At 47.9% G+C, this 20,798-nt stretch overlaps 1 long non-coding RNA gene across 1 annotated transcript; it reads right to left on the bottom strand.

Annotated features, from left to right (window-relative positions):
• Positions 1–13,511: 13,511 nt before the first annotated feature.
• LOC121044086 (uncharacterized) lies at positions 13,512–14,277 on the bottom strand. Its single transcript, XR_005797118.1, has 4 exons — positions 14,227–14,277; positions 13,766–14,073; positions 13,648–13,683; positions 13,512–13,559 (listed from the first exon to the last, which is right to left on the bottom strand). It is a non-coding gene; the product is annotated as an uncharacterized LOC121044086 (long non-coding RNA).
• Positions 14,278–20,798: the final 6,521 nt, after the last annotated feature.

The following is a 20,798-nucleotide window of genomic DNA, read 5'->3' as shown; positions in this document are numbered from 1 at the left end:
CCTGCCCCTCCTCCACTTGTGTGCGCACACTCCCTCTCTGTCAAAATAAAGAAATAAATAGGCTTTATTAGATTTAGCTTATTTTTTCTTGTGGTAAAATATACGTAACCCAAGATTTACCATTTGAACCTTTTTCAAGGTGCAAATCAGTGCCGTTACGTACATTACACTATTGTACTTAATCCGTCTCCAGAACCTCTTCATCATCTGAGATTCTGTCCCCATTACAAACTAGATCCCCATCCACCCGCCCATCAGTCATCACCACCACCCAACTTTCGGTCTTTCTGAACCTGACTGCTCTAAGTACCTCAGATAAGTGGAATCTTACGACATTTGTCCTCTTGTGCTCGGCTCATTTCACTTAGCATAACCTCTTCAAGTTTCATCTATGTTGTGGTATGTGTTCGGGTTTCATTTAATCATTTTTTTTATTATTATTAGCACCACGCTCTAACCGACTGAGCTAACTGGTCAGCTTATTTTTTTTTTTTTAATATTTATTTATTTTTGAGAGAGAGTGAGAGGCAGGGAGGGGCAGAGAGAGAGAGGGAGACACAGCATCCGAAGCAGGCTCAAGGCTCCGAGCTGCTGGCACAGAGCCCAGCACTGGGCTCGACCGCGCGAACCATGAGATCATGACCTGAGCCAAAGCCAGACGCTTAACCAACTGAGCCACCCAGGCGCCCCTAGGATTTCATTTATTTTTCAGGCTGCATAATATTCCATCATATAGATAGATAGATATTCTGTTCATGAGATTTCATGGGATTTATGTAATCACATCTGCCCCTCCTGCCCATGGAGGTTTTTTTGTTTCCCAACCACTAGGAAGCAAGGTCGGCCCTTTTCAAAATCGTGTGGCTCCAGAGCATCCCCTTCCGCCCTCTGAACTTGACCTTCCCCTTCCACATCTTCAGGATGCTCAGAATCCTCTGTTGAGGAAAAGGCATTGGAGGGAAGCTGGAAAACTGAATACCACTTCATCCCAAGTGTGACTTGTTAGCTGTGGGATTTCAAGAGTGGGGCCGCGGGCTGAGGGTGGGGTTGAGTCAGCCTCTTTCCACCCTCCAGTCCTCTGCCAACCACAGAAAACCTGCCCCTGGACCTCCCCCTCCATGTATCTCTTGTGAAAATGCCCCCCTTCCCAAGGTGACCCCAGGGCCCTATCTTTCCCTCCTTCAGAGCCTGACCACCAAGGCCTTTCCCCTCTTTCCTGGAAGCCCCTGCTCTGATCTTCCTGCTCCCAGGTCGAACCCCGCCCCCCTCTCTGAAATCCGAATTCTGCCCCTTCCAGGCTACGTCTGAAAGAGGATTTCCCACGGGTTGACTTGAAAAAGAGAGAAAAGTAAGAATGTAAGGCCACAATTTTGCAGGCCCAGGATAAGTTTATTTCCTTGTGACCAACCTCAGCTTCCTGCTGGCTTATTACTGATAATTTCTTCTTAATAGCCTCCTTCCCTGGATAATGGGGCCACAATATTGACTTCTTTCTAAATACAGTGGGGTATGTGTGTGTGTGTGTTTGGAAGGAGAGGGGACGGCAGCTTTAAATGTGATTCTGAACTGGCAGACTTAGAACAACTTATGCAAATAGGCTTGCAAGGAGGAGTAAATCCTGCATTTAGTGAGGAGGGCAGACTGGGAGGGGTGATGGGGAGGGCAGCAGCAGAGACGAAATTCTGGAAGCCACACTCACCACCCATGCATTTTCGCTAAATAATAACTTCAGGAGGGGGAAAGCAAAGCCCAGGCAAGTCAATCCTACAAAGCTCTGATGACTCACTTTCTAGAAGTTCAGCTGCTTTTAGGCTTGGTCAGTGTAGGGGGGTGAAGGGACCAATCCTGCGTTCAGGTGGGAACCCCAGCATCGCTTCTTATTTATTAGATGACCTTGGACAAGCCACTTGATACTTCTGAGCCTGTTGCTTTACTGATAAAATGGGCACGATCATTCCCCACCCCCCCCAGCACAGGGTTCTTCTAAGGATTAAATAGAGTTGGATATTTAAAGCGCCTTAAAGGTGTTTTATGGAAGTTCCGTCCTCTCCATTTAGCTAGCTGGCTGACCTTTCTTAGTCTCTTGAAATAGAAAACTGAAGCTATTCTAATGTGTTTTTCCCAGTTTCCCACCTGCGTTCATTTCCAGATCCCTAGTTACCCATAGCCCTGATCGTTATTCCAGCTCCTTCTGTCCCCATCTTTTTTCTGCCTCCTCCCCACTGCCATCACAGTGGTCCTTAGTGCAGATGAGCAGAACAGAAGCCTCGCCTCCCACACCTCCCAGAGGGCCCTCCTGATGCGTGCCCGGCCATTAAGAGTGGGAGCAAGGCTTCTTCCAAGGAAATGAAGGAGTGACTCACCAGGAAAAGGGGGCCAGACCAGACCCAAGTGTCTCAACTCCACAAAGCCCCCCATGCCTCCCGGCCTAATTCCTGTCCCCGTGAAGCATCGATCCCCACGACGGGCATGTGATTTGAGGCTTTGGTAACAATGCACGCTAAAGTGGCCTCTCCTCCTGATGCCAGGCGTGCCAGCGTGTGCCTGATCTGGGCTGGCACCTCAAATGCTTTCTCCATGCCCTGGGCCATTAATATGCTGTGAGCTGCCTCCTTCCCCTCCTAGGCATCGTTCACCCTGTTGGGACGCGCCTCCTAGGCAGTCAAGTTGGGCATGGGGGTGGGGAGGAAGGAGGCTGGCCAGGTGGCAAACTTCGTTGAATTGCACGAAGAAGGAAGACGAGGCCTCCTGGCAAAGAAGTCATGAACCTGGACCGTGAGTCCCAGCCGCCGCAGGAGGCATCTCCAGAGAACTCACACACTGTCCTTGCCAACTCGAGTTAAACACGGCCTTGCGCCAGATCCGGGCACAGCCTTGGGCCAGCAGACTGCACACATGCTGGAGGAGCTTGGGTCAAAAGCCTAGACTTTCTCTTATTTAATGAGCAGGAAGGTGTCTTTGAAATTCACTTTTTCATTGTTCTAAGGGTACTAGCATGTGCTAAAAAGAGTGTCTCTTCTTAGATTAAACGTTAGCTCTTTAGAATTTTAGTATCGACGGCTGTTACAAAGAAAAACACAAGCCCCAAACGGAATCACTCCTATTAAGATTCCCAGGTCAGCACACCAAGACTTAATACCTAACCTAACTACAATTTCAACATTTCCCCCGCCCCCCACCCCCCCACCCCCCCCCCACCCCGGAATGTAACCTTTAACCAGTAAACCTGGAATTTACTGATCGCACTAGGAACGTTACAGATAGACCCTTTCAGTCAGTTACCCTCGGGAGGACGGCCTAGCCTGAAACGGGATTCTTTGCTAGTGATTTTCTTTTTCGCACTCCCTTTCTACCTTTAAAAATCTTCCCTTTTCTGCAGCTTGATGGTGCTCCCCTCTGCTTGCTAGATGGGATGCTGCTTGATTGATAAATCAACTAATAAGGCCAGTTAAATATTTAACATGTACTCGGCTGAATTTTTGTCATTTAACACAAGTTAACTGTTAACTGGACTCAGACATAAATCAGGGCCGTGTGCATGGCAGCATCTTAGGCCCAGGGGGTGGCTCCTTGCTTTTCTCCAGTCCCCTCAAGCTAGAACTTTGTAGTTGCTGTGTAGTTCACTCAGACCTGGACAGGAAATGGTTAAGCAGGAAGCTCTCCCCCACCCCACCCCCCACCCCCTTACCCCAAATAGATGGAGATTTTTGATGTGGGTGTTTACCACAAAGTGATCCTGTTTCTGTTTCTGCCAAAGAGAGAGATCCTCTTAAGCCTGATCCCAATCAAGAAACTGCTTTCTGGGGCGCCTGAGTGGCTCAGTGGGTTAAGCTCCCGACTTCGGCTCAGGTCATGATCTGGTGGGTTTGTGAGTTCGAGCCCCACGTCGGGCTCTGTGCTGACAGCTGGGAGCCTGGAGCTTGCTTTGTATTCTGTGTCTTCCTCTCTCTCTGCCACCCCCCCCATACTCTGTCTCCCTCCCTCTCTCTCAAAAATAAATAAACATTAAAAAAAATAAAAATAAATAAATAAACTTTAAAACAAAAATTGCTTTCTAGCCAGGATACAGACAGTTCTTGCCTCACAGCCTGGCAGAGCTCTGCATCCTGGACAGACGTGCAAACTCAGAGCTTCAGCAAACATCAAGAGGCCAGGATCAGGCAAGCCGGCTCGGGATCTGTGGTTTTCTTTCTGCTTCGGTAGCCCCCCAAACGATGTTGAAAAGCGGTGTGCCCCCCTTTGCACACACTCAACTGACATTCGAAGTTTTTCATCCTAAGATTAACTCGTTGCCGGGGATGTAACATCCACCGTGTTGCAAATATTAGCATTTTTGAAAGCCTGACCTGTGTGAATTTCAGGACCTTAAATCCACAGACTTCTGTATGTTTGTTGTGCGTATTTTAAATTCTTGGTCTGTCCCTTCTAATCTCCAGTTTCTGATGGTGTTTGGAATGCAGTTTGTTGTTTTTCTTTTGAAGTGGTTTTGTTCCCCTGGGGCAGTGTCAGCTGCTCAGGGAAGGGCCAGCCCTGAAGAGTGCTGGAGAGGGTGCCCCCCTACCTACCCTGAGCCAAAGACTTAACCACTTCTCCAGATTTCACCTTCACCTTCGGGGAAAAGGAGCCCCAGCCTGAGGGGCCACTCTCCCAGGGCTGCTGAGGGGATTGGGGGTTGGGAACAAGTGCCCTGAGGCTGTTGAATTCCTACCTGGTGTCTCTCTCTCTCTCTTAAATTTTTGATCTGTTACCTTTAAATATCCCTACAAGCTTTTCAATTATAAACATGGTACGTTTTTATTGTAAAAAAATTCAAACAATATAAAAATATATAAACAAAAGAGTACATGTTGCCCATAACGACAAGCCCCAAAGATAACGTCAGAACTTTTTTTTTATATACACACTGTTGTCTGGGATCCTATCATACATGCTGATCGTCTCACTTAAAATACCTGCACAGGCCTGGAAGTGTGGTCTTTGGTTAAGGGTGCGGGTCGAGAGCCAGGCTGCCTGGATGTGAATCCCAGCTTCCCCACTTGCTAATGCATGTCAGTTTCCCCGGTTGTGAAACGAGCCTAACAGTATCTAGAACCTTCTTCGTAGGATTATTGTGAGGATTAAATGAATCAATAAATGTGAAACACTTACAGAAGTTCCCGGAACGTCAAAAGCACCAGATGAATATTAGTGGCCATTATTGTAATTTGTCTAACCAGTCGCCTGTAACAAACATTTCTGTCACCTTCAATTTTTCACTACGATAAACAACGCTGCAGGGGCGCCTGGGTGGCTCAGTCGGTTGAGCCTCCGACTTTGGCTCAGGTCGTGATCTCACGGGTCGTGGGTTCGTGGGTTCAAGCCCCGTATCGGGCTCTGTGCTGACCGCTTGCTCAGAGCCTGGAACCTGCTTCAGATTCTGTGTCTCCCTCTCTCTCTGCCCCTCCCCCGCTCATGCTCTATCTCTCTCTGTCTCAAAAATAAATACACACTGAAAAAAATATATATATATAAACAACACTGCAATGTAGATCTTTGTATTTCCTTTGTATTTCCCGGATCTTTGTATTTCCAAGAAGTACTCGGTCAAATGGTGAAAACTTTTAACATCTGGGTCAGTGCCATCAAGCTGCCTGTTAGAATATTGGCCAGTTTACACTCACTGACCATGAATGAAAGTGTCCCTTTGTCCTGGCCATAAATCTTGTATGGCTGGAAACTTATATTTGCTTGTTGTCTTAATCTGAATTTATTTGATTATTAGTGAGATCGAATATGGACACATGGATACTTATCTAAGGTCCATTTATATTTCTTCTCTGAATGTCCTAGTATTTGTCAATCCGTTGGTTGAGTTATGCATTGTTTTCTTATTGTTTTTTAATTTTTTTCATGTTTATTTATTTTTGAGAGAGAGAGAGAGAGAGAGAGGCAGAGCGCGAGCGGGGGAGGGGCAGAGAGCTAAGGAGACACAGAAACTGAAGCAGGTTCCAGGCTCCGAGCTGCCATCACAGAGCCCCACGCGGGGCTCAAACCCACAAACCGCGAGATCATGACCTGAGCCGAAGTCAGACGCTTAACCGACTGAGCCACCCAGGCGCAACCTTCATCGTTTTCTTATTGATTTATAGGAGCGCTGTTTGTTTTGGAATGTACCTCTCTTTCTATTACATATGCAGCAGTTATATTTTCCTGTATTTCATGTATATCTTATCTTAAAATTATAACTTTTTCTTTCGAAATAGTTTAAGACACACAAGTTGCACAATTAGTACAGAGATCCGATGCACCCTTCACCCAGCCTCCCTCAATATCTTACATAACCGCAGTGGATTGTCAAAATCAGGAAATTGTCATTGGTGCAACACCGTTAAGTAAGCTTTGAAGCTTATTTGGATTTTACCAGTTTCTACAGGCACTTCTGTGAGTGTGTACGTGTAAATGGTCCTTGGCAATTCGGTCACATGTGTAGATGTGAGTTATCCTCACCAATCAGGATGCAGGACTGTTCCCTCACCACCAGGAAAGTCCCTGAGTTACTCCTTAATAGTCCAAACCAGCCCATCCCTAACTCCTGGCAATCACCAATCTGTCTCCATCACCATAATTTGCTACTTAGAGAATGTTTTGTTTCTTATTGGCTAGGATCTAACCTCATAGGCACTTTTGTTAAAAGAATCATTTTTTAGTATGCTTATTCTTTTTTTTTAATTCATTGAAATCCAAGTTAGTTAACATATAGTGTAATAATGATTTCAGGAGTAGAATTTAGTGATTCCCCACTTGCCTGTAACACCCAGCGCTCATCCCAGCAAGTGCCCTCCTTAATGCCCATCCCCCCCCACCTCCCCTCCAACAACCCTCAGTTCGTTCTCTGTATTTAAGAGTCTCTTATGATTTGCCTCCCTCTCTGTTTCTATCTTATTTTTGCTTCCCTTCCCCTATGTTCATCTATTTTGTTTCTTAAATTTCACGTATGAGTGAAATGATGATACTTATCTTTCTCTGGCTGACTTATTTCGCTTAGCCTAACACACCCTAGTTCCATCCACGTAGTTGCAAATGGCAAGATTTCATTCTTTCTGACTGCCGAGTAATATTCCATTGCACATAAACCACATCTTCTTTATCCATTCATCCGTCGATGGACATTCGGGTTCTTCCCATCATTTGGCTATTGTTGATAGCGCTGCTATAAACATTGGGGGGGCACGTGCCCCTTCGAATCAGCATTTTTGTATCCTTTGGGTAAATACCTAGATGGAATGATTCGGGGTGTAACCTTTGGAGACTGGCTCTTTTCACTCAGCCTAGTGAGCTTGAGGTGAGGTGGATCGTGTTTGTTCCTTTTCATTTCTGAGTCGTGCCCCATGGCGTGGATGGCTTATGTCCACGTGTCTAACCACTTTCCTGGTGGAGGCCATCTGGGTTTTTTGCACAGGTTTTGGCTATTACAAATAAAGCTGTTACGAATACTCAACTGTAGAGATTTTTGTGTGAATATACGCTTCTATTTCTCTAGGATAAATACTCAAGAGTGTAATTGCTGGGTCATTTGCTAAGTGTATATTTATTTAACTTCAGAAGAAACTGCCAAACTGTTTCGTAGACTGGTTGTCCCGTTAACATTCTCACTGGCAACGAATGCCGGTTCCAGTCGCTCCCCTTCTTCGCAAGCACTTGGATGGGGCGCCTGAGTGGCTCGGCGGTTGACCATCCGACTTCAGCTCAGGTCATGATCTCGTGGTTTGTGAGTTTGAGTCCCACAGTGGGCTCACAGCTGTCAGAGCAGAGCCCGCGTCAGATCCTCTGTCCCCCTCTCTCTGCCCCTCCCTTGCTTGTGCTCTCTGTCAAAAATAAATAAACGTTAAAAAAACTATTAATAGCATTTATGGTGTCTTTTACCATTCAGAAGTTTGTAAGTGTTTATGTGGTGAAGCTGTTCAATTTTTCCTTTTCTGGTTTCTGTTTTTGCTGTCCTGCTAAACCACACAAAGATACATTTTCTTGTAGACCATTGACGACTTATTTTGTACACTTGAATCCCTGAGCGGTTGCATAAGGTTGAGCGCTACTTTTTACTTCTTTCTTAAAGATTTTGTTTTGGGGGTGCCTGAGTGGCTCAGTCGGTTGAGCGTCCGACTTCGGCTCAGGGCACGATCTCGCGGTTTATGAGTTCGAGCCCTGCGTCGAGCTCTGTGCTGACAGCTCAGAGGTTGGAGCCCGCTTCAGATTCTGTGTCTCCTTCTCTCTGCTCCTTCGCCACTTATGCTCTGTCTCTCAAAAATAAATAAACATTAAAAAAACTTTTTTTTTTAAATCCTCACTATCTTCATACCTTTGTGCTTGGTCCTTCTTTCTGTTTCCAGGCCGTTCCAAGCTGACCTCCACTTAGAGCCCTGGGGGAGGCTGTTCTCAGGGCTGAGATGCCCTTTCTCCTGGTCTCTTGCACAGCTCATCCTTCTCACTTGGATCTCAGCATAGTGTCACTTGTTTGGTCACTTGGACACGCCCCCCATTGTAATGTTTTGCATAGCGCTTATCATTCTCTTGGATTTTTTTCTTTAGAATGTAAGCTTGGGAAAGCAGGACCCAGCCAGCTCTTTACTGCTGCATCGTCAGCAAGGGGTCCCCCTATGGTCTTGATAAATATTCACTTAATGAATGGTGGGAAAGATGGAGCAGGTGCCTGGGTGGCTCAGTCGGTTGAGTGTCTGACTTCGGCTCAGGTCATGATCTTGTGTTTCATGAGTTCAAGCCCCGCATCGGGCTCCATGATGACAGCTCAGAGCCCGGATCCTGCTTCGGATTCCATGTCTCCCCACCTCTCTGCCCCTTCCCTGCTTGTGCTCTCTCTCTGTCTCTCAAAAAATGAATAAATGTTAAAAAAAATTTTTTTAAATGAATGGTGGAAAAGAGAATCTATGATCTGGCTTCACATCACCCTCTTTATCCACAAGTAGTTATTGTCAATATTTGATACATATCCTTTATCGCATTCAATAAATGTCACTGTTTTCCTAGATCTCAGGGAGCTTTTATGAGAAGGGTATTTGAATTCAATCAGATACTCTTGGCATCTACCAATAAAACTATGCGATTCTTCTCCTTAAATCTATCCATACGATTTGCTACATTGCATCCTGGGATGATATTAATAATAAAAGCCAACTACTACACAGCCTTGACTATATAATTCTGGAATCGTTCTCGGCACTTTTTGTCTTTATGTCTTTATTTTATGTCTTTATTTTAACTCCTGACAACCCCACGAGGTAGGTATATCATCATTCCTGTTGCACATATTAAAAGTGAGACGGGGGTTAAGTAGCTTGCCCAAATCAAGCAGGTGAAACTAGGAATTGAGCCTTATAGTCTTTCCTGAATCTGTGCTGTTAACCACGAAGTGTGTCTGTCAAGGTCTTTTATTCTTTTACTACTCTACTAGAACCAATAGGCTTGTTTAGATTGTGCATCAGCCACACACACACATAAATATTGTTAACTTTTTAAATTTTTTAATGTTTATTTACTTTTGAGAGAGAGAGAGAGAGACAGAGCATGAGCAGGGGAGGGGCGGAGAGAGAGGGAAACACAGAATCTGAAGCAGGCCCCAGGCTCTGAGCTGTCAGCACAGAGCCCGACGTGGGGCTCGAACTCACGAACTGTGAGATCATGACCTGAGCCAAAGTCGGACGCTTAACCGACTGAGCCACCCAGGTGCCCCCAAAACATTGTTAATTTTTAAGCTATGTTCTCTATTCTTATATAGTTTGGAATCTAAGTAGTTCATTGGAATAAAATTAAGAATCTTCCCATATTTTTCTTTGCTCTGATATAGTTTAAATTCTCTCTCTCTCTCTCTCTCTCTCTCTCTCTCTCTCTCGTAAGTTGGATGTAATTTGCCTGTACAAACTATCAAGCATTAGCACCTTTTCTGCTGCAGGGGGAGGTAGATTTTTGATAACTTTTTCACTTCTTTCTATGGGGTGAATATAGTCAGTGTTTCCATCTGCATTTCAGTCAGGGGCCATCTGAGAATAGCAGAAACTACCGTGGCTGATTTAAGCAGAAAAGGGTTGACTAGGGGGAGTTAATGCTTACAAAATGAGTGGAAGTGTTGGAGGGGGTCGGCTGTGGGTGGAGCTTCGAGCAGCATCTCCCAGAACACTGTAGAACTGGCCCCCAAGCGGCTGCTCCCAGTGGCATGACCAGAGGACTGGGATCAGGAGGCCAGTGTGCCAGCTCAGGGTTCAAGTCCACACTGCTTCGCCAGGATCCTCGCTGCCAAGCAGATGCTCCATGCCTTTCCTCTTGACGCCCGTGTAGCTATAAACTGCCATCTTGTTCTTTGAGCTTTTTATTCCGAAATAATTTTAGATTTGCAGAAAAATTGCCAAGATGTTACAGAAAGTTTCCACGGACCCTCCATTTACCTCCCCCTAATTATGACATCTTCTATTTGTTAAAAGTAAAAAAAATTAACTTTGGTACCAAATTATGAACTACAGACTGTATTCCCTTTCACTACATTCCTCACTAACGTCCTCTCTGTTCCAGGGTCCGGTCCAGGATCCCACATTGCATTTAAGCATCTTTTTTTAGAAGAAATTATGAATGCCCTTATATGTTCTTTCGAGGATATTTTGACCAAATTCCACAGGTTTAAACGGGTGTGGTCTCATTTTTGCATTTTTTCCTAAGTATTCCGAATTTTTGGTTTTGATTCCCACCTGATCTGAGCGATTTAGAAGGTCAAAAATGTTAATTATCCATACAATCTGATTTCCATTTCAGATACCTTTTCATTTCCACTCTTCGTTTTTACTGCACTGTGATCAGAACATGTGGCGTGTACTTTTTCCTTTCTTCACCTTTTAAAAAATTTAAAAAGTACACGGGGCGCCTGGCTGGCTCAGTCGGTTAAGCATCCGACTCTTGGTTTCAGCTCAGGCCACCGTCTCAGGATTCGTGAGCTCGAGCCCCGTGTCGGGCTCTGCGCTGACAGCGTGAGCCTGCTTGGGATTCTGTCTCTTCCTCTCTCTGCCCCTCCCCTGCTCATGCTTCGTCTGTCTCTTCCACACACACTCTCAAAATACATAAATAAACTTAAAAAAAAATAAAAATAAAAATACAGAGAACAATGTGATTTTTAATTTTTTGAGGACTGCTGTATTGTTTTCCGTAGTGAGCACACCATTACACATCCCAAGAGTGCACAACCGTTCCAGTTTCTCTGCATCCTCACCAATACTTGTTATTTTATGTTCTTTTAAATAATAACCATTGTAGCTTTGATATTGCCAGCATTAACTTGGATAGGAGCATTTTAATGGATTGACAATGCAGCGTTTGGAACCAAATGGATACTGTTCTCCGTTGCCTATTGTATAATCCTATCTGATGAAAAAGGTCAAAAATGGGGTTTTTAAAAAAATTTTTTTAACGCTTATTCATTTTTTGAGAGACAGAGAGAGACAGGGCTTGAGTGGGGGAGGGGCAGAGAGAGAGGGAAACACAGAATCTGAAGCAGGCTCCAGGCTCCGAGCTGTCGGCACAGAGCCCGACGCGGGGCTCGAACTCACGGACGGCGAGATGGTGACCCGAGCCGAAGTCGGATGCTTCACCGACCGAGCCACCCAGGCGCCCCAAAAAAGGTCACAAACGTTTGACAAGAGACCAGAGATGCATTTGAAGTGGGACCTGGGAGCAGAGGGGCCGTGACTTGAGAGCATGGCCTCTGGAGTCAGAGAGACTAGTCTGCTGCCCTCTGCCACATCCTGGCCGTGTGACTGAGCAAGCTGCTTCCTCGTGGAGCTTCCCCTCCCTCGTCTGTAAAATGGGCTGTTAATACTTCAGCAGGATGTGTGAGGCTTCCGTGGAAGAACTTAGCACAGTACCTGGCATTTGGTAATCCTCAGTAATTGGTAGCTATAATGAGGATTAGGAGTTGTGTTCCAGGGTTTTCCAAGCCCTCCCCCCACCCTCCACCATAGGAAAGCCCTACATATTGCCCAGTGAGACCCAGGGGAGGTGACACTGTGCCTTCTCTGCTGGTGCCTGATGGGCAGGCCCCAGGAGGCTTATCTAGGCTTGGTCCCAAGGCTGAGGACAGCACTATGGGGAGATTACAGAGGCTAGAGACTGGGCCTGGCAGATGCGCATTTGCAAAACCTGCAGAATCACACTTTGGGCGGGTCAACATAATGCAAAGTGCCAAGAGGGTGTTCCAGGAAGTAGAGGGCCCGGATGCCTGGCTTCCACACCCAGTGCTGGTCCCGATGACTTTCACCTTCACTGGTCTCATCTCATTTTTTTTTTTTTTTTAATGTTTACTTATTTATTTGGGGAGAGAAAGAGAGACAGACCATGAGTGGGGGATGGGGCAGAGAGAGAGAGAGGGAGAGAGAGAATCCCAAGCAGCCTCCATACTCAGCATGGAGCCTGATGCCAGGCTCGATCTCACAACTGGTCTCATCACAATGCGAGCAGATGTCCAGGTCCTTGTGAGGCCCTCAAGGCCCATGGGTCAGCTCCCCACCTGTCCTCCTCGCCCCTAAAGGTGTAGGGAAAAGGACATGACCCTGGCAATTCCTAAGCTCTTAACCCGTTAGGAATGGGCAACCGACTCAAGCCTTCCTAAGGAAGCCCAGTTTCAGGCCATGTGCTGGCCTTGGCGGGGAGAGAGGCTCTGACTTCCTGCTGCATTTGGAGCTTCGAGACTTAAGCCTGAGACTCAGAAGCACAGAGTGGAAAGTGGACTCGATGCAGAGCGAAGCAGAACCGAGAGGAATATTCTAAGAGCTCTTCTGGTTGCAAGTGATAGACACGGGAGCAAAAAGGATGTTTATGTGCCTGAAAAGCCCAGAGTGGCTGTCCCACCCTGCCCCCCGTCCCTCAGCCGGCACCCTCTACCTCTGCCCCACCTCTGCTCACACACCCACCCCTGTGCCTGTTAACGCCTAAGCACCTTCTTCCATGCGACCCCCCCTTTCTCGCCCTCCTGCCCCTTCTAAGACTAGAGGGGGTGTGTATGAGACCCTCCAGTTATCTGTTAACAATTCGGGGAGAACTCAAGAGACAGCACAGAAAAGGTCTAAACATTACTTAATGTTAGCTTGAGTTAAAAAAAAAAAAATCCTACTGATATTTAGTTTTTTAAAGTCTGAGCTTTGGGGGCCCCTGGGTGGCTCAGTCGGTTAAGCGGCTGACTTCGGCTCAGGTCATGATCTCACGGTTTGTGAGTTCGAGTCGCGCATAGGGCCTTGTGCTGAGATCTCAGAGCCTGAAGCCTGCATCCGACTCTGTGTCTCCCTCTCTCTCTACCCCTCCTCAGTTCGCACTCTGTCTCACTCTCTCTCTCAAAAATAAATAAACATTAAAAAAATTAAAAAAAATTTTTTTGACATTTATTTATTATTGAGAGACAGAGACAGACAGAGCATGAGCAAGGGAGGGGCAGAGAGTGGGGGAGACACAGAATCCAAAGCAGGTTCCAGGCTCTGAGCTGTCAGCACAGAGCCCGACGCCGGGCTCAAACTCACGAACCGCGAGATCATGACCTGAGTGGAAGTCGGACGCTTTACCCACTGAGCCACCCAGGCGCGCCGCCCCCCCCAAAATTTTTTTTAATCTGAACTTTTTACTTACTTCCTCATAAATAGAGACTGGCGATTCATTTAGGGCCTGACAATAAAACACATAGATCTGTTATTTAGCAATATTCCCTTAAAAATACGCACACACACACACACACACACTCTCCTACCCCGTCTGGAGCGCACAGCTCAGGCATCATCGCTAGGAAACCACCTGGCCTTCTCTTCCCCGGCAGTGGGCTCCGTCCAGCTTGGCTCTCCAGGCGGCTCCGCATGGCCGGGGCTGATTTTCAGAAGCACCAAGGACAGCTGCCATCTTGGTTGGCCGTACAGGGTCCCCACAAGGCCACGGGGAGTCTATCTCCAACTCCGAAAACTTATCCCTCAGAGGTACTCCTTGACAGAGGGTTCAGGGAAATGTCACCTCTTCATCTCCTTCCCAGAGGCCACATTAGCAGATTTGAAGACCCAAGACGTCCTGCCGAGAAGACCCCGTCAGCCTCAGTGACTGGAATGGGTGGCCCGTATACCCCTCCCTCCTGGATACTGGACCCACCACCTCGCCGTCAGCCCCTGGAACTTCCTCAGCCACAGGAGGAGGTGTGGGAAATAGACCCCACTCCGCTCTCACCAGCCTTTCCAGGAAGAGAGAGAAGCCATTCAAGCCCAAGTTCTTTTTTTCCAGCGCCATAGGTGCGCTAAGAGAGAAGAAGCATTTGAGCCGAAGCAGATACAGACACCTTTATCCCACCCTTTATCTCCCACTCGGGGACCTTCAGTGAGTCCGTCTATCCTGGCCGGTGGTAAAGATGATGACCCCTGACATTTATGGAGGACGCACCGTGAGCCGTGTTGTGCACCTGTCTCACGGTCAAGGCTGCTGACCGTTACTGCCTTTACACAATGCAGGGCACGCTCCTCCCCACATGTTAGGGGCTCCACAGGTTGAACCCAACAGCACGCGGTACTTTCGTCTTGGTAAATAGACAGAAAGATCTTGTTAATCTCCACATTTCCTCCGGCTCTGAGCACGATGCCTGCACACGGCAGGGCATGATAAATACTACATTTAGCTAAGTGACATTGAAGGAACGAGTCGGTGATGGTGTGGAGTGCTGGGGGAGGGGGGCGATGGGGCATGTCGCCTAAGCCCTCCTCAAATGAACATAGGACCCAAATCAAAAAGCGCGCGTTGCAGAGGCTACAGGTCAAGTCCCATGGCCACTCTCACACCCTCAAGGGCAGACGGCTGGCCCTCAGCCCTGCCCATCTAGAGGCTCTGCAAGACCCGGGTTCAGCCTGAGCCCGGATCGAAATTCTGGAAGATGGATCCCACTAATGGTCGGCAGGGGGCGCGCTGGGCGCGACGTCAGTAACCGGTTCTTTTCCTTCCAGGCTGGAAGCAAAACAGAAGAAGGCCTCTCCCGGCCGCCTAGGAGCTGATAATAAAACTTGACCTAAAGGAGACGCTGGAGAAGGGAGCTCAGGACTGACGTTCGCCTGAGAGCAGTGACACAGTTGTTCATTGTATAGAAGACATTGGGACATTTTTATTGCAAAGGAGACATTTTTATTCCATCTCCTACTTACGGATACGGTCATGTTGAACATCAAAAGGAGCACGATTTTGGACGGAAGCAGCCGCGTGACCCTGGGCACGTTATTTACACCCTCTCCAGGCCTCAGCTTGCCCACCCAGGAAGATGGCATTTAAGTGTCCTTTGAGCTCTGACAACTGATTTCTACTCCTCTTGATGAGTCCAGAGCCAGAAGGTAAATAAAGGTGGCCGGCGCTTAGGAAGCCAGTCCTTGCTGTCACCGGGACAGTGGCGGGCACGTGGTGGGTCCTCAGTAAATGTTCACTGAACCGGTACCAGCCTTGGGCTGATGATACGTTCTCAGTTCTGTTACCAAACTTTCTTGGGAACTCTAGGGAGTAACTAAATCCCTGAGGGGGGAAGTGTATTTTGAATTTTAAACAGTTACCTTTTCAAATGCATTTTTCGCTCACATTCTTCAAGTGCTTCTTACCCGCTAAACACTTACGTTCTGATGGCTTGACATGCGCAACCACATTTAACTGTATTCACTTCTCAGGACAACACGATGATGCAGGAAGTATTTTTTGTTTGTTTTTAGATGCAAGAATTATGAATGCCCATTTGACGGATGAGGAAACCGAGGCACAGTGAGATTAAATAATCCATTGGGGGCACCTGGGTGGCTCAGTCGGCTAAGCGTCCGACTTTGGCTCAGGTCATGATCTCCCAGCCTGTGGGTTCGAGCCCCGCGACGGGCTCTGTGCCGACAGCTTGGAGCCTGGAGCCTGCTTCGGATTCTGTGTCTCCCTCTCTCTCTGTCCCTCCCCCGCTTGCACTCTCTCTCTCAAAAATAAACACTGAAAAAAAAATAATAATAATCTGTCTGAGACTACATAGATGGTGGGGAGCAAACAGACCCTATTTCGGTTTTGGCCCTGGTCGGAAAAACCTACAAAAGAACAATTCTGTGAACAGTTTGCCCACGCTGGTCCCCGGAGAGGAAAAAGTGGCTGTCATCCGCCCTTCTCTCACACTAATCATCGACTCAACAAATAGTTACAGAGGGCCAGGTACCATTCTAGGTGCTGGGAGCATAGCAGGGAACAATACAGAAAAAAAAATCCCTGCCCCTGGGAGTTTATATTCTAGCAGAAGGGAAACAGAAAGCAAACAATAAACACAATCAGTAAGTATATTAAATTGTATGTTAGAAGGAGAAAGAGCTAAGGAAAGAAAATAGAGCAGAATATAGAGGGTCTGAAGTATAGGGTGGGGGTTGACTTAAAATAGGCCTCCCTGCGATGATGAAACGGGACTCAGCAGGATTCATCCATGTGGATGGACGTGAGCTGTGCCCCTTTCTGACAGAGTGACACAGATGCGGTCAGTGCAAAGGCCCTGGGGTGGGCGTGTGTCTGGCATGACCGGGGACGGGCAAGGAGACCAGGGAGGCTGTCGAGGAACGGGAGAGGGCAATGGAGGGCAATGTGTGAAGGTGGGAGGTGAGTGGGAGGAGCCACGGATGACCCCAAGTTTTTTGGCCTGAGCAACAATGAAGAATTAACAATCAACAATAAAGGAATAATAGAGAATTTAGGAAAATGTCGAAGCATGAAGAAGAGGCCGGCCGCTCTCTCTTCTGTTTCCCCACCGCCTCCTTGGACCTTTGCCCCGTGGCCGCGGTGTGTGTCACGGTGGGAAGGGCAAAGAAATAAGGCAGCCTGACAAAATTGTTTGCTGATGTCCCCCGTTAGGAAAGGCAGTAGTGCCTCCTTTAATTCTCATGCAGAAAAATACACAAGCTTTGAGCATTTTATTTGGAAATCATTTTAGACCTACGGAAGAGTTGTCGCAATAGTACAGGGTGTTTCCGGAGGGCACCCAGCTTCCCCCACTGTTACCACGTGGCATGGCCATAGTATGATTACACAACCAAGACGCTGACCGTGGTACCACACTATTAACGTTCCTGCGGGCTTGATTCCAATTTCCTGAATCTTCCCTGCTGTCATTGTTGCGATGCGGGACCCCTCCCTGTGTGTTGTTACCACATCTCCTTAGTCTCCAACCTGAGACACTTTCTTTTTATTTTTTTTAATGTTCATTTATTTTTGAAGGAAAGAGAGACGGAGCGTGAGCAGGGGAGGGGCGGAGAGAGAGGGAGACACAGAATCCGAAGCCGGCCCCGGGCTCCGAGGCATCAGCACAGAGCCCGACGCGGGGCTCGAACTCACGCGCTGCGAGGTCATGACCTGAGCCGAGGTCGGACGCTCAACCGACTGAGCCACCCAGGCGCCCCCTGAGACACTTTCTCCATCTCCTTGTTAACTGCCTGGCATCTCTCTTCTTTCCTCTTGGGCTCCAGGTCTGGACAAGGGTCTGGGGTGGGGGTGTGGGATACAGGTGGAGCTCTGGCCGCCCGCCCAGGCAGCCAGCACCAAGAGAGGAGCAGCCAAAGCAGGACTCTCTCCCTGGCCTGGCCTGCCGCCCTCGTCCCCTGCTCCCGGCAGAGCTCTTGGCCTCGGGAACTGCCAATCCCTGGACACCAAGGCCACTTCTATCAACAGAGCTGGTGGGGCGGGGGGCAGGGGGGGTCTCCCGTCAGTGCAGCAGGTGACTCTTGATCTTGGAGTTGCGGGTTCGGGCCCCATGTTGGGTGCAGAGATTACTGAAACAAATAAAATCTTACAACAAGACAAAAACAAAAAAAACCCACCAGAGATGGGTCTGGGGGGGCAGCAAAACATCCCCATGTGGTGCCCCAACAAAACCCAGAAGGCTAAGGCTTCTGGGAAAGGCTCTCCTGAGCTCGGCCAGGACCAAAGTACTGACTCGGCGATTTGCTCCTGAGGCTGAAAAACACTGCGACCGTCAGGCAGGGAGAGCCTCTCTGCCCCTCCTCACCCCACCTCGCCCCCTCCCCCCCCCGGCCCCCCCCCCCCCCCCCCCCCAGAGTTCTGCAGCCTGTAGCCAGAGGCACGTGAGCGGCTCGCTGAGTTTGGGTTTGGGTACTACCACCACGGTGGTGTAGCTGGCCCTGTTCCAATCGGGCAGAGTCTGATGGCCCGGTGACCATGGCACGGGCACGTAACTCTCTTCTGCACTTGGCCGCTCGAGGTGGGCACGAGGGTGCCGGGTCGTGCGCACCGAAGATGGGCTGGGGTCTTTCCAGGGGCTGGAAGATGCCGACCCAGCCTGGGTCGCGGAGAGAGGCGCCTCAGAGGACAAGGGCACGTGCTTTATACGTGTCACCAAAGCTGTGCTACTGTCTACTGGTCTGCTAGTTGGGGTGGCCCGCTGGTGGTGGAGGGCACAGCCAGGGACCACGACACCTGGCCTTAGCATTAGGACGGGTGTTAGGGGAGCAGGGGTTTTGCACGGAGACTGCCAGACCCTCTGGCCCTGATTGATGAGCTGTGCGACTGTGGGTAAGCGTCTTGGGCTCTCTGAGCCTCAGTGCCCTGCCTGTCAAGTGGGAGGACTACAGGATCTACCCCATAATGCTGCCAAGGGTCAAACCATCAGAACCTTGCAGGATGTGGGGGCACCGGAGCCCTCAATAAATGATACATCTGAAATCCTTACCGCGGGACCTTGGGTGAGTCACGTTTCCTTCTTCAGGACTCTGTTCGGAGCGTGTGCTTCCCAGGATCCTTCCGGGGCCGACTCTACAGCTGTGTGCCCATCCTCCCCGCGCCCGTCTAGAACACAGCGCCGGCATGGGACCGTGAGGGCCACGCTCCAAGTGGCAGAATGACGTGGGCACTGGGAGGAGTCGATGAGCTGGGGTGGAGAGAAGCCTTTCTGTACTTGACGATTTCATTTTGTCCACATGCAGGATTTAAAAAAAATTTTTTGCTTTATTTAGTTAGTTAGTTATGAGAAAGAGAGTGTGTGTGAGCAGGGGAGGAGTAGGGAGAAAGAGGGAGAGAGAGAATCTCAAGCAGGTTCCACTCTCAGTGCAGAGCCCCATGTGGGGCTTGATCCCACGACCTGAGCCGAAATCAAGAGCTGGACACTTAACCGACTGAGCCATCCCGGCGCCCCCAAACACAGGATTCTACTTAAAAATCAGGTTGCGGTTTTCTCCACCAGAGAAGAAGGCTAAGTGTCCATGAGGGCATTTGGAAGAGGGCACCGGCTCTCATTTCTTGGCCCTCACCCCGCCAAGCTTCCAAATGTTCCATGCTTTCCACATCTCCAGGCTTTCAGCCCTGCTTCTGGACACTCACCTTCTGCTCCTCTTTTAACACCCCACTCCGGGAGCACCTGGGGGGCTCAGTTGGTTAAGCATCCGATTTCGGCTCAGGTCGTGATCTCACAGTTGGTGGGTTCGAGCCCCACATCGGGCTCTGTGCTGACAGCTCGGAGCCTGGAGCCTGTTTCGGATTCTGCGTCTCCCTCTCTCTCTCTGCCCCTCCTCCTCCTCTCTCTCTCTCTCTCAAAAATAAAAATAAACATTAAAAAACAAAATTTAAAACCCCGCTCTGGTGTTTTCTCTGTGACGCTCTCCTGAGCTCTCTCAGACTTATTATTCGCTTCTGTTACCTCTCCTTCCTCTCTGTTTTGTACCTGTTCTTTCCTGTGTCTCCCTTTACCTTGATTATTTATTTAATAATAATAATAATATTAATAATAAAGCTGTCTCTTCCCGAGTTCTGGAGGGTAGGGATTATGGATCACTTATTTGTTTAGTCCCCAAATTCATCGCGATGTGTTTTACAAATACTTGTAGAGTTAATCACGTTGAATGCACGTGGGGCGTACACTTGTTCGAGCAGATTGAGTTTCTTTTCCGATGATTTCCTTTTGGTATAATAAGTTTGTTTTCAGTTTAAGGAATCGAAGCGTAATTGGATATGTATTCCTATATGGATTAAAATAACTTGGATACATTCCCAGTGTTGAGGTTTGCAGAACTGGAAAGCAAAAAAAAAAAAAAAAAAAAAAAAAAAAGATTTTTTTCCCCTTATTTGTGTCTGAATGAGAGAATGAATGAGGGGAGGGGAATGCCTTCAACATTTCATCTGTGACGGAAAAAAACAGTACAAGTAGAAAAATAATGACTTGCAGATCTAACTTCTGGTTCCTACAAAAGGAGGAATGTGAAAACTGGGAAGGCTGGTTGGTCCACAAGAACCTTTTACTTTGGATTGCATAGCTCAACGCGCCCACCCAAGGCCTCTGGTGAGAACGCAGTTCGGTATGAAGGCAGAAATAAGTTAAATAAAGATCGCAGGTGGTTAATATTAACTGCTTCTTTCATGAATAAACTGTCATCCGGAACAAATGGGTGACAACTCACATGTCTTTCAACTAAACCAGGAACTGGCAAACTTTCTGGGACAGGCCAGGTGGTAAATATATTTTATTATTATTTAAAAAAAATTATTTTATGTTTATTCATTTTTGAAAGACAGAGAGAGAGCACAAGCAGGGATGAGCCGAAGTCGGATGCTTAACCGACTGAACCACACAGGCATCCCGGGTGTTGCCATTTTAACACAGAATCAAATGAGTGGAAACAAGCAAACCTCTGAATGGCGGCTTTTTTTTTTTTTTTTTTAGTCTGCCTTAAGCGTTTATTTTTTTTTCAATATATGAAAATTATTGTCAAATTGGTTTCCATACAACACCCAGTGCTCATCCCAACAGGTGCCCT

This window comes from Herpailurus yagouaroundi, unplaced genomic scaffold, assembly GCF_014898765.1.
Source record: "Herpailurus yagouaroundi ecotype Mexico unplaced genomic scaffold, PumYag 188, whole genome shotgun sequence".
In the NCBI taxonomy this organism is placed as follows: domain Eukaryota; kingdom Metazoa; phylum Chordata; class Mammalia; order Carnivora; family Felidae; genus Herpailurus; species Herpailurus yagouaroundi.
The sequence above is the reverse complement of the archived record's forward strand: the minus strand, read 5'-3'. Positions and strand labels throughout refer to the sequence as shown.